Source organism: Macaca nemestrina, chromosome 2, assembly GCF_043159975.1.
Source record: "Macaca nemestrina isolate mMacNem1 chromosome 2, mMacNem.hap1, whole genome shotgun sequence".
NCBI lineage: Eukaryota > Metazoa > Chordata > Mammalia > Primates > Cercopithecidae > Macaca > Macaca nemestrina.
This window is the reverse complement of record NC_092126.1, coordinates 171,974,571-171,994,140: the sequence shown is the minus strand read 5'-3', so window position 1 is coordinate 171,994,140 and position 19,570 is coordinate 171,974,571. Positions and strand designations below refer to the sequence as shown.

At 38.6% G+C, this 19,570-nt stretch overlaps 1 protein-coding gene across 2 annotated transcripts in view; it reads left to right on the top strand.

The window, feature by feature from the left end:
* The window catches only part of LOC105470410 (phosphatidylinositol specific phospholipase C X domain containing 2), a 52,579-nt gene that overhangs the window by 13,401 nt on the left and 19,608 nt on the right, over positions 1–19,570 (top strand). The gene's annotated exons all lie outside the window — the stretch shown is intronic.

Sequence of the window (19,570 nt, the reverse complement as noted above, 5' to 3'; positions counted from 1 at the left end):
TCTTACATCTTTTATCTTCTCTCTATCTTTGTTATTCACACAGGAGGCACTATGAAAAAGTAGTTCAGAGTATAGGTTGTAGGCTCAAATCCTAGCTACTATTAATAGTTGCATGATCTTTATTTAGTAAAAAGGTTTACCCCTCTGTCTCTTAGTTTTTTCATCTGTAAAATTGAGATAATTATAATATCCACTTCACAAGTGCAAAGTTAAAGGAAGCACAAACCAGAAGACCACCCTCACTCTGACACCAGTTACAGGTTTGGGAGCCTTAAGAGCAGCCTTATGTTTGATCATTTGCTAGGAAGATTGACAGAACTCATTGAAAGTTGTTATACTCATAGTTACTGTTTATTGCTATGAAAGGCTACAGATCAAAATCAGCTAAAGGAAGAGGTGCATGGGGCAAAGGTCAGGATATTTCCAAATGTGGAGCTTCCAGTTGTCCTCTCCCCATGGACAGTGTTTCTTTCCTTGTATTGATGTGTGACAGTACCACACAAAGGACTGCTAACCAGGGAAGCTCACCTGAGCTTTGGTGTCCAGAATCTCTTCTGGGCTTCCACATGGCTGACATAAGTATCCAGCCCCTTCAGAGGTTAAGCCCATACCTATGTGACTCAAATCCTGCACCATAACTCACATCCTTAGACTTTCCCTTATGGCCCAAAGCTCTCAGGTAAATAAAGATACTTTGATCAGATAGGACATTCCAAGGGTTTAAGCAATTGCCTGCCAAGGACTGAGGGCAAAGACCATACCTCTCTTTGGGTAAGGTTTAAATTTTTTGCTACACAACAAAGTTACTTAAGAATTAAATAAGATAATATATACAATGTGATTACATTATTACCTAGTATGAAATAAATGTTTTATATATATACACAGCTATGATTATTAAACATCCTTTTGATTACCTAATATGTACCTAATATCATAATAGCTACTGTAGGAAATTTTGAAAAAATGAACAAGATGTAGTTCATAGATCTTATCAGAGATATACAAGAGTTCAGACAAAAGCAGAATGAGGTGAGTACCTTGATAAAGAAACAAGCAAACTGTGCTGGGACCTGGAAACGGAAAGGTTACTTCTAGATGGGGTTAAGGAACCGCCTCAGGAGAAGAGCACCTGTGAGCTTGGCTGTGAGAGACAGGTAGGATTTCAACATGAAGAGGGAAGGACGTTCCAGAGACAGGGAAGCAAGCGCCCAAAATTAGAGATGAGAAAACAACGGCACCTTCAGGAAGCAGAGAAGGGCTGCCATGGTCACCTGTGGAAGTGACAGGAGAAGGAAATGGAAAAGGTAAGGAAAGACAGACAAGCCAGTTGGAGAGAGATTTTCGACATTGTGCTAAGCACTTTATGCTTCGTGTTGTAGACTATAGGGAACCAGTGACAATTTTGGGCTTGAAGAAAACCGTGAAAGAAAATGCACTGTCCCTGTTATAATTCCAGTCTTTGAACACCCTCCCTTCCAATAACCCACCTTCACTTTGCCTGTCCAGTTACAATTCAGCTGAGGTATGACCTCTGTAAACATTTCCATTATAGGACGTGGTATACCCCATTGAGACTGTTTATCTCCGCTGTATACAGCTGTTTTGTCATTTATGTATACTTGCTGTCTTGGTCAGAATGAGCACCTTATGATAAAAGTGGAGGGAAAGAAGGAGGAGGGGAGAGACATGGAATCTTGAAATATATCTACAAAGAATTTAAGCATAAAAAACAGATATTTTAAAAATCTATATTTCTAGTTAAGGAGAAACTAGGATAGGCAGGAAGCAAGTAGTAATGCCTAAGGTAAGACAAAATCTTATAACTGCATTGCAGTCTTCCAAGATGCCTCAAGGCTTTAAGAATAAGAACAAGTATAATAATAATAACAGAAACAGAAGAAGAATAGCTTGCTTATTTAACATTTATAGAGCACTTCCTAGGAGACCAATATTGCTCTGTTTGATTTATATAAAGCCAATTAATTCTTATAACAAATTAATGATGTAGATACTCCTACTATCCCCATTTTACAGATGAAGAAATTTAGTCACAGAGAGGTTAAGCAGATTGCCCCCCAAAATCCTGATAACAATACCAGAATTGTAAAAAATTAGGTCATGCCCAATTCATTAAATTGCATTTGAATAAAAGACACTCATAGAGTTGAAGACTGACCCAGTGTTGGGTTGTAACTTTAGTTTCTTTTGTTGGTTGTAATAAAGGGTAATTTTCTTTTCATCTGAGGCCATTTGCTCCCATGTCGGGACTCTAATGCATGAGCACCCATGAGGATGGTTATGTTTGAAGGACTACATGCTGACCTGTTCTGGCTGAACAAGTTACATTTTTTTTTTCAAGACCAGACATCTAGGAGGCTTTTTATTGACTCAGAACAAAAGCAGCCCAGTGGTTTAAGTGGTCTGTGTAGTAATCACCCAGTGAGGCTCCGGCACAGAAAAAAAACCTTTCTGGCCTCTATTCTGCCTCTACACAGAAAGACCAGCATGAGGCTTTAGCAGGTGTGTAAGCTCTCAGAACGCTGGTCTTCAAGGGTGGGGTGTGTTTTCATTCACTTTCTCCGTTGGGTGTAATGTACAAATTCCCTTGAAGCCCACCATTTCATGTAATTTAAACTGCTACTTACTGGATTTTCTCTCCTCCCTTTTCCCTTTCCTCTGTCAGAACACCTAGCTTAGGCCTTTATTTACAAGAAAGAGAAAAGACCTCTTCTTGTTTTCGAGGGGAACTAGCTAAGAAGCTTCTCTGTATCTCAGTCATTCTTCAGTTTATCAAATGAATCTTAAAATAACCCTGCCCTAGATTGAGACCATCCTGGCTAACATGGTGAAACCCCATCTCTACTAAAACTACAAAAAAATTAGCCGGGTGGCGGGCGCCTGTAGTCCCCCCTACTCGGGAGGCTGAGGCAGGAGAATGGCGTGAACCCAGGAGGTGGAGCTTGCAGTGAGCCAAGATCGCGCCACTGCACTCCAGCCTGGGCGACAGAGCGAGACTACATCTCTAAATAAATAATTAATTAATTAAATAATGAAAAACTAAAGTAAAATAAAATAAAAACCCTGCCCTGTGAAAAATTCCAGCAAAACTAGGTAACCATAAATTTTTTTTTTCGAAGTCCCAATGATAAATTCCATTAAAATGACCCACAAAATAATGAAACACCAGCCTTTAAAGTGAAGGGCACTGTCACATAAATGCTAAACAATAAGTGAACTATTGACCAATGCATTTAATCACTGTAAGACAGACCTAAGGCCCAACAGAAATATGGGTCCTAAGAATCTGTGTAAGCAGAAAGAATGTCTCCAGCAATTTGACGAAATTCTCAGATGAGCCAAAAAGCAATAAATACCACTTTAGACTTGGGAATGATTTGCTTTTTGCAAATATGATGAGTAAAATTTACAGGCCTATTTTCTGTTTAAGTATGGCAAGTGTGAAAGAAAAATGTTATTTCTTTGCAGTGATTAATAGTCCTTCATAAATAGGGTGACAAATGCCTTTAATAAGCTGTTAATAAGTAGAATTATCCAATTCTTAAGATAGAAGAGACCCTAGGTGCCATTTCGCTCACTTTCCTAAGTTTGCAAATGAAGAAACAGAACTCCAAGTACAAGTTTGGAAGCCCAGGTTCACGGAAGTAATCATAGCAGAACTAGCACTGGGAATCAGGCTCAGCTATGGAATTACAGACAGTTTCTTCAACTGAGAGAAGGTTAGAGTGCCCTCCTGTGTCCCTATGTAGAAATTCTTTAGGTCTTTACAAAATTTAAAATAGCTTTAATCTCTTCATCAATTTTCCTGCACTGGGGCAGGGACCAGGCATTTAGGTCCAAAGACAAACTCTGCAATCACCATGTTATTGAAAGTACATGAGCAGTGCACTTGACTTGTTTAATCAGTAAGGACATAGAACCAATAATATCATCCCTAGAGTATCTTTGTGTACACTGAGGTCTGACAGACCTGGGTCTATGTCCCAGGCAGCCACATGCAATCTTTGCAACCCTGAGCTAGTTGCAAAACCAGTCTGAGCCTCAGTTTCCTCATCTGTAAAATGAGATCATGTAAGTAAAATGCCCAGCCTTCATTAGGTACATAATAAGCACTCAGTAGATTGAAGTTGTTTCAGTTATTTTCAGACAAGAGCTCCCACCAGGGTTATTAAAAAAAAGTTAATGATGAAAGAGCTGAGGTAAAAACACTAGGGAGAGAAACTGAATGTCTTCAGGATGCTTTTAGTTATTGGATGAAAAGGTTTCCATGAGTTCCAGGGGCAGAAGAAAGGGAGAGAGAATTTTTAAAGAGGTATGTACTGAATATGTGATTCCTGAAAAATGAATTTCTTCTTCAGATGGGGAAATTTAAACGGACCTAAGCCACATGGCTTGACCACAGATAGAAGCTCTCTCTCCAAGGGAACACCTGGCACTAAGGGTCCAGCAACTTTTTTTAAAGTCTCTGTATGAAAGAAAATATTTGAAAACCAGATTCTATTTATGTCATTGACCCAGTTTTAGAAGTCTTTATTTATTGAGGGGGTAACCATATTAAAATCAATTAAGAACAGAGGTGGAAAACAATAGCTGGATGAATCCATCCTTTGATTTTAATTTCCTTCAACTCTTCATGAAACAAGCTATCTCAGCTACAGTGTTCAGCAAAATTGCAGTAAATCAAGTCCTTTTGCCAAGTGAACTTTCAAAGGTTCCCTCCCCCTCTGACCTTAGCTAATTTTCAGTTATCCTTTCCCTACGTGTGGAAGGGAGATATCGTTATTTATGATACAAGGAGACTTGACCTTTAAATGTCAGTGGAAGTGTAGAGTCTGGCCATTCTGTCTGTATCTTCCACCAGCTTACAGGAGAATTCAGGGAAATAGTCCAATAGCATGCAAATGGGGAAGAAGGAGGGGTAGAAGGAACACATCATCTATGCCACCATCTTTTTGTTATATACCAGGGAAAAGCAAAGGGAGAATTGGGCTGGCCTCTGTTATCTAAATACTTATTCTAGATAGGACAATCACCAGGAGGTTTATATAGATTATTGTACTGCAAGAGCTCATAAAAGGCTGCGCAGAGTTTGTGAGGCTTACCCCTGAGCCCCAGGGGCTTGCTTACCCTTTCCCGTAATCTGTTACCTTTAAATAAGGCAAATGCAGCACAAGGCTGAGGCATTCATTATTTATAGAAAGTTCCTCATCAGACTCATCTATGGCTGTGGAGGAGCAGAGTCGGAGTCTCTGAGCCTCGGCAGTGACGACCTGCTGCATTCTACACTAGTGCAGTGCTATTCTGGGCAACGTGAAGCTTAAGCTGGACGCTTTGTGGTCATAAATTTTTAGTCAACTAATGAAAAGATACTCCCGGCCTCATCCTTGAAAGTCACCTATTTGTGTGGATTATCTGAACACTACATTTTCTGGCTGTTGTAGTTACTTCAATAGTATCTGTGAAATGCTCTATTCCTGATGTTTTTCTCATTTTCTACTTCGTGCTTTTGTGACTTTATACATCATTCTCCTTCGAATGCCCCCAGACCGATATATCTTGCTTCTCGATGCTTATGTTGCTAGCTCTTTGGGTAGGGTTTTAACTCCAGTACACCGTGAAAAAAATTCGTTCATATAGGAGTCTCTTTTAAGGGGTTCATCTCAATCAGAGAGAAAGCTTTCTCTTGTACTTTCCCACCTCCTTCACCCCTTTGTGTGGTACCACCCCACTCCTCAGCTAGGTCTACCCCTGCTTGGGGACTCTGGTGCAGGCACCAGGGGAGATGAAGCCAGGAGGCAAGGTCCACAGAGCAGAGCCCCTTGAGGGATGGGGCCTCAAAACAGGGCTGAACTGAGACACGTGTGCTTCAGACAGCTTAATAATAGGCTACCCCTTCAGGTTGTCACTTTAAAAATATTTACTCCTCATTTGGTAAAAGATGTAGAATTGAAAGTGTTCTGCAGCTTTGAAATTTTTCTATTAGGTTTGCCTCCTTTCCTGAGTCTCTCTTCTGAGCCCTGCAGCCCGCTCTGATTCCCCTCCCTTCCCCCTTTGATTCTCAGCCTCCTCAGCCTTCACTCCCAGCTTCTCAACCTCTCTGTCTTTCCTCAGCAGATCCACTGAGGTCTTTCCAAGAGTCTGTCTCTACATTGGCATACCCCCCACCCACTGCTTAATACCGCTTCAAGTATGTCAAAAGCTCTTAATGCCAGAGATGAATATTGCAGTTGTGCTCAGCAAACAGAAGATACTCCAGCTACCAGGATTCAGTGTGCTTAGAGGAGAGTGGTGATTAAAAATGACTTTTTTTTTTCTTATCACATGTTCACATTCAAGATAAAGAGTTTACTATGTGCATTGAAGAGAGCTTTTTTTTTTTTTTAAACATCTTGCCCATTTCATAAGGAGTCCCTGGTGAAAACCTGCAGCAACTGGGACCAAATTTGCAGTTTATCTGAGCAATATCTTAACATCCCTTGTAGACTGGTCCCTCTGGTCACTGCTCTGTGGGTGTGCCCGCCAACATGGCTATACCTGGAAGCCCATCATCCTGGCAGAGCTGGCTGCTGTCGGGAGTCAGGAAGACGTTCTGCAGGGAAGTGAGCTGGTGATGGTCTGCGTGGGAAGTCAGAGCTGGAGCCCTCCAGCTGGGCCGGTGCTCTCTGAAGGGCCAGAGAGCTGTTCTGGCATATCCTCATCACTGTCTAAGTCTGAGAGTGGACATTCACGCTGAAGGAGGAGCCGCTCCTAAATGGCTCTTCTTCCAGAAACTTGGCCTTGCTGATTTTGCCTGTATTGCCTATATGCATATTGAGACATATGTTTTCAGCCATTTGTAAAAGGAAGTAGTGGTTTCTCTAAACCTCAGGAATATATTCAGAGTTTTTAATCAGGTGAACTTGAATGGAAATGTTTTGACTGCCTTCGTTTTAGTACATTTGAAAAAAAAAGTTGAATTTCTTAAAAATCATAGGTTATTAAAATGCAAGCACTTTTAGCGAGATAATGTGTTTGAGGGCCTAAATCTCATGTTTTTAACCCATTTTCTAAAAAAAAAAAAATCTTGTTGAAACATTTTTAATAGAAATTCTATGAAGACAGGGTCTTCTGGCTTTCTGTAGATCAAATCATAAAATCTTCTTACGGTAGTCTCTTTTTATCTCAAGTCGTATGTTCCAAGGCTCCCAATGACTGCTGAAACCATGGATAGAGCCAAACCCTATACATCCTGTGATTTTTCCTCTACATACATGCCTATGGTAAAGTTTATCAATTGAGTACAGTAAGAGATTAACAGCAATAACTAGTAATACAGTAGAACAGTTATAACAATATGCCAGCATCACTGCTGTCACACTTTGGGGTCATTCTTAAGTAGAATTAGGTTTCCTGGAACACCAACATTGTGATACTGCGACAGTCATGCTTGGCCATGCTTACGTCTCTAAGAAGTCATCATTAATATTTTCAGTTTGTAGAAAACATACAGAAAAACTTCTGAAAATATTACTGGTTCTGCTGTCTACATTAGGGAAAGATTGTCTGTTGATGGTTATATTGGTGTTTGAGTGTTTTAATGATAACTGAGATGGCTAAGTGACTAATAGTTGGGGAACCTCTACCAAGTAGATATGCTAGACAAAGGGATGATTCACATCTTGGACTGGAAGGCCTGTGGGATGGCAAAACACTTCATCACAGTCCTCAGAATGGGGCACAATTTAAAATTTATGAGTTGTTTATTTTTTAAATTTTCCATTTAATAGTTTTGGACCACAGTTGACTGTGGCTAACTGAAACTGTGGAAATTGAAACTGCAAATAAGAAGGGACTACTATATTTTCTCAGAAAAATTCAACTCTTTAAAATTGATTAACAACTCACGAGGTTGACATCTCTGAAACCCTCAAAGATGGACTGGCAGTGATGAGGGAGGAGGAGCTGTTGTTTAGCTGGACATCTCTGATTCCAATTCCATCAGAAAGGGGCATCTGTTCTCTCTTCTTTTCCTGCTTCGGAGATGGGAACAAATTACTCTTTTTCTTGGCTTGAACACTTATATCTTTTATCTTTTTATAAGCATGATACTGCTTTCTCTTCTGCTGTTTGCACAGATTGTCTTCTGACCTAGTTGAGCCTTTACTGCTGCCCAGACACCTTCTGGTAGCTAGCATCATATGAATTACTTAGCTTTATTAAGATAAAGTGTGAGCAAAGGGTTTTTTTGGTCTTTTGTGTTTGGGCACCTTTAATATCCTTTTGCTGTTGCTGGGCAGGAAAGAGTCTTTGCAGCTGGAATCTTATTAATTTGCCTAGAATTTTTTTTAGTTTATATATTTTATATTAATTAGGAAAACTAAATTTGACATTCAGTGCAATTTTTTGCAGCATCAGCTATAGTGGGTAACTGGAAAGATAGCTGCACCTGGATTTTTTGCAAGCTGCCTGCATTACTTCGACCTCACTTGACAAAGTATAGGCTAATAGAGAAAAAATATGCAAATTACAGACATGTGACCTAAAATTCAGACTGAGATAAAATAGACAAGCTTTAATTGAACACTCTGACTATTCGTTATAGAAAATACATGCACATCCAGTATATGTTTTTAGCCCAAGCTTACAATGGACCAGACCGTCTTAGTTTTGATAGAAATAATATTATTTAGGTCTTGATAAAAATTTGGAGCTTACATGGAATATAGACGACTCTTTCAAAAATGAACTCAAAATAATATTTGTATTTAAAAGAATTTTTTAGAGAATAAGTATTATCTATTAGAAGTTCTCTATTGATATTAGTAAAAATATTTCCAAATAAATGAAAAGTGGACTTTTTTCCCACTGAATAAGAGAATTTTCTGGATTTCATTTCAGATGGGCCAGTTTTAGTGCCAACATATACACATAGACATGCATATAAATACTTTGGTAACTGAGAGGAACTTAGCTCCAAACACCTCTGTAAATATTTCATCCAAACTCTTGCTGTCCAAACATTTGCTGTAACAACTTATAAGATTTATTTTATCCAGAATTCACTACCTAAATAAAAAATCCCATTGTGGGAGCTAGCAAAAATATTTAAGTTGCAGGTACACCTTGGCAAAAAGATGGAGAATGTGTTGCTTCCATAGTTCAGCTACCCTCCCAGCAGGCACGAGCTGTGCATGAGTGCTGTCAGCTTACCACATTATTGAGTGAAGTGTCTTCTAAAAAAGCAAAAAGGCTGTGAATAAAACACGCACACTCGAGAGGCCTAAAAAGAAAAATTGGGTGATAAAGCATATTGAGAGAGATGAACTAACATAAACTTGGCCATGCTTACATCTCTAAGAACTATGCATTAATATTTTCAATTTGTAGAAAAAAAAATACAGAAAAATTTCTGAAAATATTGCTGGTTCTGCTCTTTATATTAGGGAAAGATTATCTGTGGATGATTACATTGGTGTTTGAGTGTTTTAATGATGTTTGATATTTGAGAAAACTGATAGGGTTTTTTTGGTGGGTTGGGAAGACATTACTGTTTTTTCCATTTCAAATAATGGATCATATAGGCTTCTACTCTCAAAAAAATCTGTCATTCAACATATTTTTGGCAACAGGTTGTATTTGTTTTTCCATAAAAATCACTTGATGACATCTAATTTTATATTTTTTTAAATAAAAAGTTTAAGAATATCCTCAGAATTTTCTCTCTTATACTTTCAAATTGTGTAGTCACTGTATTTATTTCCAAGTACTGACATAGGAGCAGATTAGAGATATTAATAATTTATAATTTTAGTTTTAGTGCCAATTTGAACTTCAACTGTAGAATACTATGATCCAAACTTACTCTTTGGATGTCGATTTTGGGTGTAACCTAAAATAAATGACGTAAATTACAAACTTCATTTTTCCTAGCCCTAAATGTTAACTGCCACAACAGATCCTCAAATATAAATATTTACTGAGGTTTCATGGCTTTATTTAGAAACCAGAATTATTTGTTTCTCAGATAGTATCATCCAAATAAAAGATGACACAAATTTCTTAATAATTAATAATAATAACATGTTTGAGCTCATTCTATTAGCCAAGGACTCCTCTGAGTGCTTGCCTGAGTTAACTCATTTAGTCTTCACAACAAACCAGTGAAGTTAGTACTGCTGTTGTCCACATTGTGCAGATAAGGAAACTGAGGCCCAGCATTTTATTCACATAACTAGTAGGCAGTAGAGCCAGGATTATGAACTCAGGCAGCCTGGCAACAGACCCTGTGCCCCTAACCACTGCGTGGACACTCCATTTAGCTTATCCAGAGCTATGGTAATTCATTCAGTTAGGTGTCAGGACTCACCATTTGTAAAGTTCTTCTTTCTTAACTAGTATCTTTCAAAGTGCAAGTCTGGGTCCTTTGGGACTGTGTAGACAGAAAAATGATTTGTTGGTGGTCCTGGAAATTGTGAGTGAGAATACTTAAAAAGGTTACTGGAAAAGAAGGAATTCAGTGGTTCCCAACCCATTAGTGTTCTAGGGACAGGGGATGGGAATAGAACCTTCCAGTACTGGGTCACCTTGTGGATGGGAGGGAAACGTTGCTGGAGGCATTGAGAGGCAGGCCAGTTAAGGTTAAAAGAGACAGGGTCAAAGGTTCTGCCCAGATAAGCCAGGAACCTCAGTCTAGGGCAGTGGTCTATCTCAACCTTTTTTTCGTAATCTCTCCCCGAAGGAGTCTTTTTAGGCATTTCTATTCCTTATTTCCCCCACTCCTCCCCTGTGAAATTGTAACACTCAGATATATCTGTACTCTGTACGTAGAAGAGTAAGATTTTTTGCCCCCTAAGAACAAATTTTTTCGATGTCAATGCTTAGAGGCACAGATACACTGAATGGTGTCAATACACATGGGGTGGGGAGAGTGGGATCAGTGAAACACCTGGAGGAACTAATGGGCTTCAACGTTAGAAGGACTTAGAGACAGGAGAACCTAAGGGAGGTGAAACAGGAGGTTTTCTTAAATATGTGAAGTCAGGAGTTATTTGACTTGGGGTGACCATCCTCACCTCCCCAGATGGGGAGTTTCTATCTTTTTATGCTTCACTTAACTCTTGTCTCAATCTTCCCTCCATGGCTAGAAGTGTGGTCATCCTATAATCTGAAATGCCATTGTACTGTAATGAAATGTATCATTTCATAGTGTGTGTTTTGAATTCTTTTTGTTTTATTTAGAAACCAGGTTCCCAAGAAGCTACCTTTAAATTCTTTTTATCTGAGTTAAGAAAATGGCAACTACTCCAATTTGCAAGAAATGGGTAATGAAAGTGCTTTAACTAAAAACTAGTATGCACTCATTTGAGATCTCTAATCCCCAAATGACAGCCCTCTGAAAGAATCAAGCAGTAATTTGTGTTCCAGATAAAGAGCAAACTGATTGTGCCTGGTCTCACAAGGCCAGCTAGCTCATTTTCTCCTACCTTACCTCTCAGATAATCTAACACCACCTAGGAGGCAATAACTATAACCCTGAGCAAGAATCTTGCTAACCTTTTCCCATTCAAATCTCTCTCTTCCCATGTGACTTTGCTGCCACAGGGACTTTATTCTGAGCTCTGTAACCCAGTGCACATCCCAATGATCCTAATCAACCTTAAGTAACCTAATCTAATCACATACTAGGAGGCATGATAAGGAAACTAAGGCCTCCCAATATTTTCTTCTTCACAAACAAGCTGTGGTGATTTCATTGTTTAAAGGGCAGGGTGTATCTTAGAACAAAAGGAGTGATAAAGAAAGCATCTACCAATATGTGGGAAAGGCACTTCACCAGATTATTATGTGAAGGTTTGAAAGTACTAGAAGACCAACCAGAGAAGACCATGCCCAGAATTCAGAAAACTTTTGGGAAACTATAATCTCACATTTGTGGCTGTAAGTATCAAGCCTGGGTATACATTACAATCAGCAAGAAGCTTGTCAACTTTCATCCCAGAGAGATTTTGACTTAGAAGGTTTGGGGTGAGCTCATGAGCACTGGAGGTTTTTAAAAGCGCCCCCTGCTCTGCCACCTCCCAGTGATTCTGATGTGCATCTAAGGTTGAGAATCACTGCTTTACATTATAAAGTGCTTTCACATACATGATTCAGGGTTTTTGTATGCATACAGAAAGGAAAAAGAAACATTGTTAATGACTGTTGACTATATAAGAAAATAGGAAGAAACGGGTAGTAATTGTGAAAATGAAAGGATTAGAGAAAAGTCAATTTCCAGAAACTGGAGGAAAAAATTTCACCTTTCTAAGGGCTAAAATTAGTCCTAGGCTTATAGAACATTAAGGAGGGACTTATATGTCCATATTTACTGCTATATATGGAATAGTTTTTAGATGACAACAAAATTCTCTGCCCAAAGGAGTCTGAAAACAATCATTTAGTATTTGATGCCAATTACGTCCTAAGATCATATTACTTCTCCTCTATAAATGAAATACATTGGAGAAGAGAAGAAAAACATTTGTTGTTAGTCAAAAGGTAGGTTAGAAAATGTCATATTAATATTTCTATGTGTATTTCAGGACTGTATAGACAGACAATGTACCTCAGCAGGCTCCTAACAGCTTTCAGATAGTTATAATTAATAATTCTGCATGTGAAAGCTGGCAAATGGATGATCTTGGATATAGCTGAAGGAGAAGTAAAGCCAATGCTGGGCTCTCAGACCGGAAGGGGTGGGGTGCAGGACAGGGGAGGAATATAAAAGTCAGGTTGAAGCATGGCAGAAGTAAAGGAACTTGTGATCAAAAAGTCAGAAATTAAATTTTAAGATTTTCATTGTGGGTGATGACAACTTAGACTGTGACCAAAAGAGTGGTGGTGGCTATAACCAACAGAGTGGAGGCTAAGCTGTCATCTCCATGTCAACTAATAAGATAGAGAGGAATGATGAATCAGGTACAGAAAATAAAATCTCTAGACCATCAGTATTTAAGGCAAGAAGCTTCAGTTAATCAGCCCTTCACCCTCTGATTTCCGACTAACTAAGAATGACTAATAACAGCAATAATTGTAGTTCAGCACGTACTAAGTGTCAGTATTGTTCTAAGCACTTTGCTTACATTCCAATATTCACAATAATTTTGTGACAATAGGTACTATTGGCCCATTTGACAGATGAGGAAACTGAGATATGGAAAAAGTAACTTAATATGGGTTATAAATGCTGGGGAGAAAATATAGACATAGTTGGGATAAAAAAATATTTTACAGAAGGTATCAGCAAAAGTGAACAGAGTCCAGAAAGAGGCCTGCCTATCTGTCTATGTTGCATACCAACAGTGTCCAGGCTATATGTAGGGGCCTGGTAAGAGATGAGTCTGAAATAATGCATTGGCACCATATTGAAGACAATTCTAAAACCCCAGTGTTGAGTTTGAGCTTTATTTGGAAGGCGGGAAGTGGGAGGAATGTGTCATAATCAAAGCTGTATCTTAAGAAAACTGCCTTTTGAGTATGAACAAATGAGAAAGAGTGAAAGGATCCAAATTAGGGTTTCTGTTTGGTGGTTGGTTGGTTTTTGGTACTATTTGACAGGCAATGAGTGTATCAATGAGAACAGTGGCAGTTGAAGGTTAATGAAAGAGACAGGTTTGATGTATGTTGCAAAGGTCAAATGTAAAGTTTTGGTAACTGGTTAAATGAAGATGGTGAGAGAGAGAGAAGAGTTTAAACAGAATCCAAGATTTCAAGTCTGAGTGATTGGGTAACTACTGGCAGAAATTCAGGAGAGACACTTTGGGGGATGAGAGGGCCAGCAGGAGAAGCTAGACTTTGAAAATACGCACTTTGTTGTGTGAGCAGGCCGTTGGAGGCAGGCCATAGCAGAAAGATGGGAAGGTAAGTTTGCAACTTACAGGAGTCTGGCCTAGAAAGGAAGCTTTTGGTGTCATCTGCACACTGTGGTAAACTGGGGAGTGGGACTGAAGTCTCTGAAGGTGGACAAAGGAAGAGAATACAGAATAGATCCTTGGAAAACATTTAAATTTAGGGACAATAAAGAGGAGTCAGAAAAGCAGACAGAAGGTAAAGGCAGGATGGGAACACCCAGAAATATGCAGAAATATACACTGAGCACAAGGGAATGGAAGATTCCACAAACAAGCTGACGTGGCAACCCCTCATAGAAAACAAGAAGAATATGGCCATTTGAAGTAGAGAGTTGTTAGGATCAAGAGTAGCAACAGAAGGAGAGAAAGTGGACTCAGATGGAAAGGAGTGAGTGTGTCATAGCAGACAAAGGCAGCAGGACTGGCCTACACTTTCAAGAATTTGACAGCAAGGAAGAAAGAGAAGACAGTCATGTGTGGAGTAAGGCATGTAAGGAAAAGTACTTTGTTTTGCTTTAAGGCAAAGGGGTACCACTTAAATATGTTTCACACAGAGATAAAGAAGCCAAAGAGAGAGGTGAGTGAAGGTGCATAGGTAATGCCAGGTAATAGCAGCGAAGATTATTTTAGCAGCAGACATTACAGTGGGATGAGTCCTAAGCTATTTGCTGACCTTATCATAAAACAAGCTAGAATGCATGGAGCTGCTATCCCTACCAATTCCCAAGCAGCAATTCTCTTAGAGAATAAGGCAAGGACTAGTGGTGCAGGGTATTCTCCTCCTCTTCTGAAGAAATGCTAGAATTCTATTCATACATTCCAGGACAGAAGGGGAAGAATCACTGTCTTTAAAGAATAAAATAATTTCCATGAGTTGTAGGGGAGTAATAGGGGAACAAACTTTGATAGTGAATTTGGATTATAAAATATTAGGATTTTCTATTTGTAAGTACTGTTGGCAGATTACGTGGTTTATAAATATTGTATGTGCGGGGAAGGGGGGACATTGTTAGCCTGTTTTTCCAGAAAGAAATAATTTAATGTACTTAGGCAGTTAAATGTTATTTCACCCACTCCATATGATACAAAAGCTTTCTGGAAAAGAAATAAGTAGAAGAGGAAAAATATTGATAGTGGTTAATAAGTGATGGTTGGCTTTGGCTGCTATAGGCCTATATAGGGCAAGTGCTATAAAACATTCAGCAGTCTGCTTCATTGTTCTGTCCTGTCCTGTCCTGTAAAGGGGTTGGAGGGATGCAGGGATGGTACTGGGCACAGGAGGTCAGAAAGCATAAGGTGGGGCCGGAGAAATGAAAAGAGAACAAAGAGGTAAAAAAAGACTCTGTTCCCAGGAAATATACACGCTCTCCCTCTTCTGTGGGATGATCTGGGTACCATGTACGTCCTTGTGTATTCAGAATGATCCCTGGGGTCCCATTGCTGTCACATTTCTGAACAGTCCTCAGACACAGAGAAAAGTGTTGGAGGTTGTTAGCACATCTCCCTCTGGAGATGAAACTGGGCTCAACACCAACAGGAGAACACCAGAGGGGATTTGTCTCTCCTCCACGCTTGGATAATGGTTATTCCCTAATGCCCAGGGAAGAATTAAGTTCAGTATGTGCCTTGCACTATATTACACACTCAATCCTGAACAGCTGGGCTGTTAATGCAATTTAAAAAGAAGAGAGAACTCGCTATTCACCATCTATATCTAATGTATTCATAATAAATCTCTCAATGAGGAGGTATAAAAATTTCCTGTTGCTGTACAGCCAAAGGAAGCAGAGCATTAGGCAGGTATCCAGGGAGCCTCATTAACAGAGATAACCAATGTGGAAAATCCGGGGGGACTTGTTCCACATTTCTATTAGTAATGGCAATTTTTCTTACCTGAAATATGCTGGTAATTTTCTCACTTGCAAAATTCAATTTGCCTAAGGATGAATAAATATGTCTTTTCTTAATACTTACTGGATAGTCTCTGTGTTCCAGATGCTACATAAAAGTAAAGCATTATTTGTCATTTTTTTTCCTTTTTCACTTTATTTCTTAGGAAACAAAACACTGAAGTCATCACAGAATTATTTGTTTTCAAGAAAATTGAAATAATATAAAATGGTAGTGTTTTGTAAAATTTTGCATTATGTGTGAAATACCTACACTAAAATTTAGAAAAATGGAAAATGGATGACAGTGAATGAGTATGAATACAGGAATTCTGATGGTAATATGGGGGGTAGTGGTTAAGAACAAGGTTGGTAGTCCCAAAGCAAAGGCATTTTCCTTCTAGATTTTACTTGCAAAGTGAAGCCACCTCTGTGGAGTCCCTCACCTCAGAGCCAGTCACAGCACTCACCAAATTAGCTTCTGCACGAGTTAGTGGACGATAGACGTAAGAATGATTCACCCTGGATAGAACCAATAACTAAAATGAAAGATATTTGCTAAATAAGATGATTTTCATCTAGAAATAGTTACTGTTGAAATATTTTCTCACTATAATTAGGAATGTGCCTATGGTGGTCACTCATACTTCAGAAAAAGATAATCTCTGTCTAGGGGGATTCATGCTTTCTTTCTCACACACCCTGCCCTTTTATTTTTAGTTGACAGTAATAATTGCACATATTTATGGGATACAGAATGCTATTTCAATACATGTATACAATGTATAATGATCAAATTGGTGTAATTGGTATAACCATCACCTCAAACATTTATCATTTCTTTGTGTTGTGAACACTCAGAATCCTCTCTTCTAGCTCTTTGAAAGTATATAGTAAATTATAGTCAACCATATTCATCCTACAGTGCTGCAAAACACCAGACTTCATTCCTCCTATCTGGCAACATTTTTTTTTTTTTTGAAAGAGAGTCTAGCCATCACCCAGGCTGGAGTGCAGTGGCGCCATCTCAGCTCACTGCAACCTCTGCCTCCTGGGTTCAAGTAATGCTCACGCCTCAGCCTCCCAAGTAACTGGTACTACGGGCATGCACCACCACACCTGGCTAATTTTTGTATTTTTTTAAGGTAGAGACAGGGTTTCATCATATTGGCCAGGCTAGTCTCAAACTCCTGACCTGAAGTGATCTGCCCACCTCGGCCTCCCAAAGTACTGGGATTACAGGCATGAGCCACCATGCCCGGTCCTAGCATAATTCTGTATCTGCTAACCAGCCTCTCTATCCTACCCTCTCGGCTACCCTTCCCAGTCTAATACCCACAGTTCTACTCTCTACTTCCATGAACTTCAAAAGCTTTTTGAGTCCCCACGTATGAGTGACAATATGTAATATTTATCTTTCTGTGCCTGACTTATTTTGCTGAACATAATGTCCCCAGGCTTATTTGTGTTGCTGTGAATGGCAGGATATCATTCTTTTTTATGGATGAATAGTATTCCAGTGTATGTTTATGCCACATTTTTTATGTATTCATTTGTTGATGAATATTTAGGTTGATTTCATATCTTCACTATTGTGAATAGTGCTACAGTAAACATGGGGGTGCAGGTATCCCTTTGATATACAGCTTTTCTTTCCTTTGGTTACATACCTATTATTGGGGTTGCTGGATTGTATAGTAGTTCTACATTTAGTTTTTTCAGTAACGCCCATACTGTCTTCCATAATGACTGTACTACTTGACATTTCCACCAATAGTTACATACATCTCCACAGTTTCACCAGCATTTGTTATTTTTGTCTTTTTTTTTTTTTTATAAAATTGCCATTGTAACTGGGCAGGGATGATACCTCATTGTGGTTTTGATTTGCATTTCCTTGATGATTAGTGACACAGAGCGTTGCTTCCTATGTTTGCTTACTATTTATATGGTGGTTGTGGTGGTGGTGGTGTTGTTTTAGACAGGGTCTTACTCTGACCCAGGCTGGAGTGCAGTGGTACGATGTTCGTCGTTCACTTCAGCCTCAACCTCCTGGGCTCAAGCAATCCTCCCACCTCAGCTTCCTGAGTAGCAGGTGTGCACCACCACTCCTGGCTACTGTTTTTGTATTTTTTGTAGAGATAGGGTTTCACACATGTTGCCTAGGGTGGTCTCAAACTTCTGGACTCAAGTGATCCACCGGCCTCAGCCTCCTAAAGTGCTGGAATCACAGTCATGAGCTACCATGCCCAACTGTGTGTCTTCTTTTTGAGAAATGTCTATTTAATTCTTTTGTCCTCTTTTTAATTTGATTATTTCATTTTCTTGCTGTTGAGTTGTTTGAATTCCCTGGATATTCTGGATATTAGTTCTTTGTAAGATGAATAGTTTGTAAATATTTGCTCCCGTTCTACAGGTTGTCTTTTCACTCTTGATTGTTTCCTTTGATAGTGTAGACACTTTTTCAGTTTGATATAGTCCCATTTGTCTATTTTTGTTTTTGTTGCCTGTGTGTTTGAAGTCTTAGCTATGAAACCTTTGCCTAGACCAATGTCTTGAAGCATTTCTTCTATGTTTTATTATAGTAAAGTTAAACAATAAAAGAAGAAGAAAGGAACAAAGAATATACAAAGTAATTAGAAAATAATTAACAAAATGACAAGGAGTAAGTCCTCATCTATCAATAATAGCCTTAAATGTAAATGGTTTAAATTCCCCAATTAAAAGACATGGACTGGCTGAATGGATTTTAAAAGAAAAAAAAAAAAAGACACAACTATATACCGCCCACAAAAAACTCACTTTACCTGTAAAGGCACACTTTACAGTCTACTGAAAGTGAGGGATGGAAAAAAAATATTCCACACAAACGGAAACCAAAAGTGTGCAAATTAGCTATATTTATATTAGGCAAAATAGACTTTAAGGCAAAAAAAAAACACAAAAAGAGACAAAGAAGGTCATTACATAATGATAAAGGGATCAGTTCAGCAAGAGGATATAACAATTGTAAATATATATACACCTAACACCAGAGCACCTAGATATATGAAGCAAATATTATTAGAGCTAAATAGGTAGACCTAGTAGAATAATAGTTGCAGACTTCTTCAGCATTGGACAGATGGATTATCTAGAAAGAAAATCAACAAAGAAACGTCAGACTTAATCTGCACTATAGACCCAACAGGCATAACAGACATTTACAAAACATTTCATCCTATCCCTTTGTTAAGACAGAGGAACAGAATGTGCATTTGGACCATTTAATAGCAGTTTTGGCTCATTAAGGTACGAATTCAAAAAGAGGAACATATTAACTAAACTGTGTCGAGCCCGTCAAAATGGTTAGCTGATCTGTCAATAAATCATTCCTACTGACTCCGACTTTTACAATAGTAAAATAATATATATCATTTTTTAAATGTTTTAAAAACATAAAAAGAAAGTAAGTTGGGTTTCTTGAAATTCTGCCTTTCCTAGAATTTAAATCACTTTCTCAGCATTATTGAGATAGACACAGTGTTTTCATATCCTCTGTTTCAATGATGGCATGAATAAAGTGGATATACCACAATGAAGCTTTCTTCTATAAGAGACACTTAAGCATTATCTCCAGTTTGTCTCTATTATGAATATTCTTTGGCAGACATCTTTGTTTTCCTGAATGTTAGAGTTTATTTCCTCAGAATAGCTTTCCTGAAATGAAATTACTAGAGCAAATTGTATGACTATTTTAAAGCCCCTATTTTCAGCATATTTCTAAATAGCTTTGCAAAAGGTTATTTATTA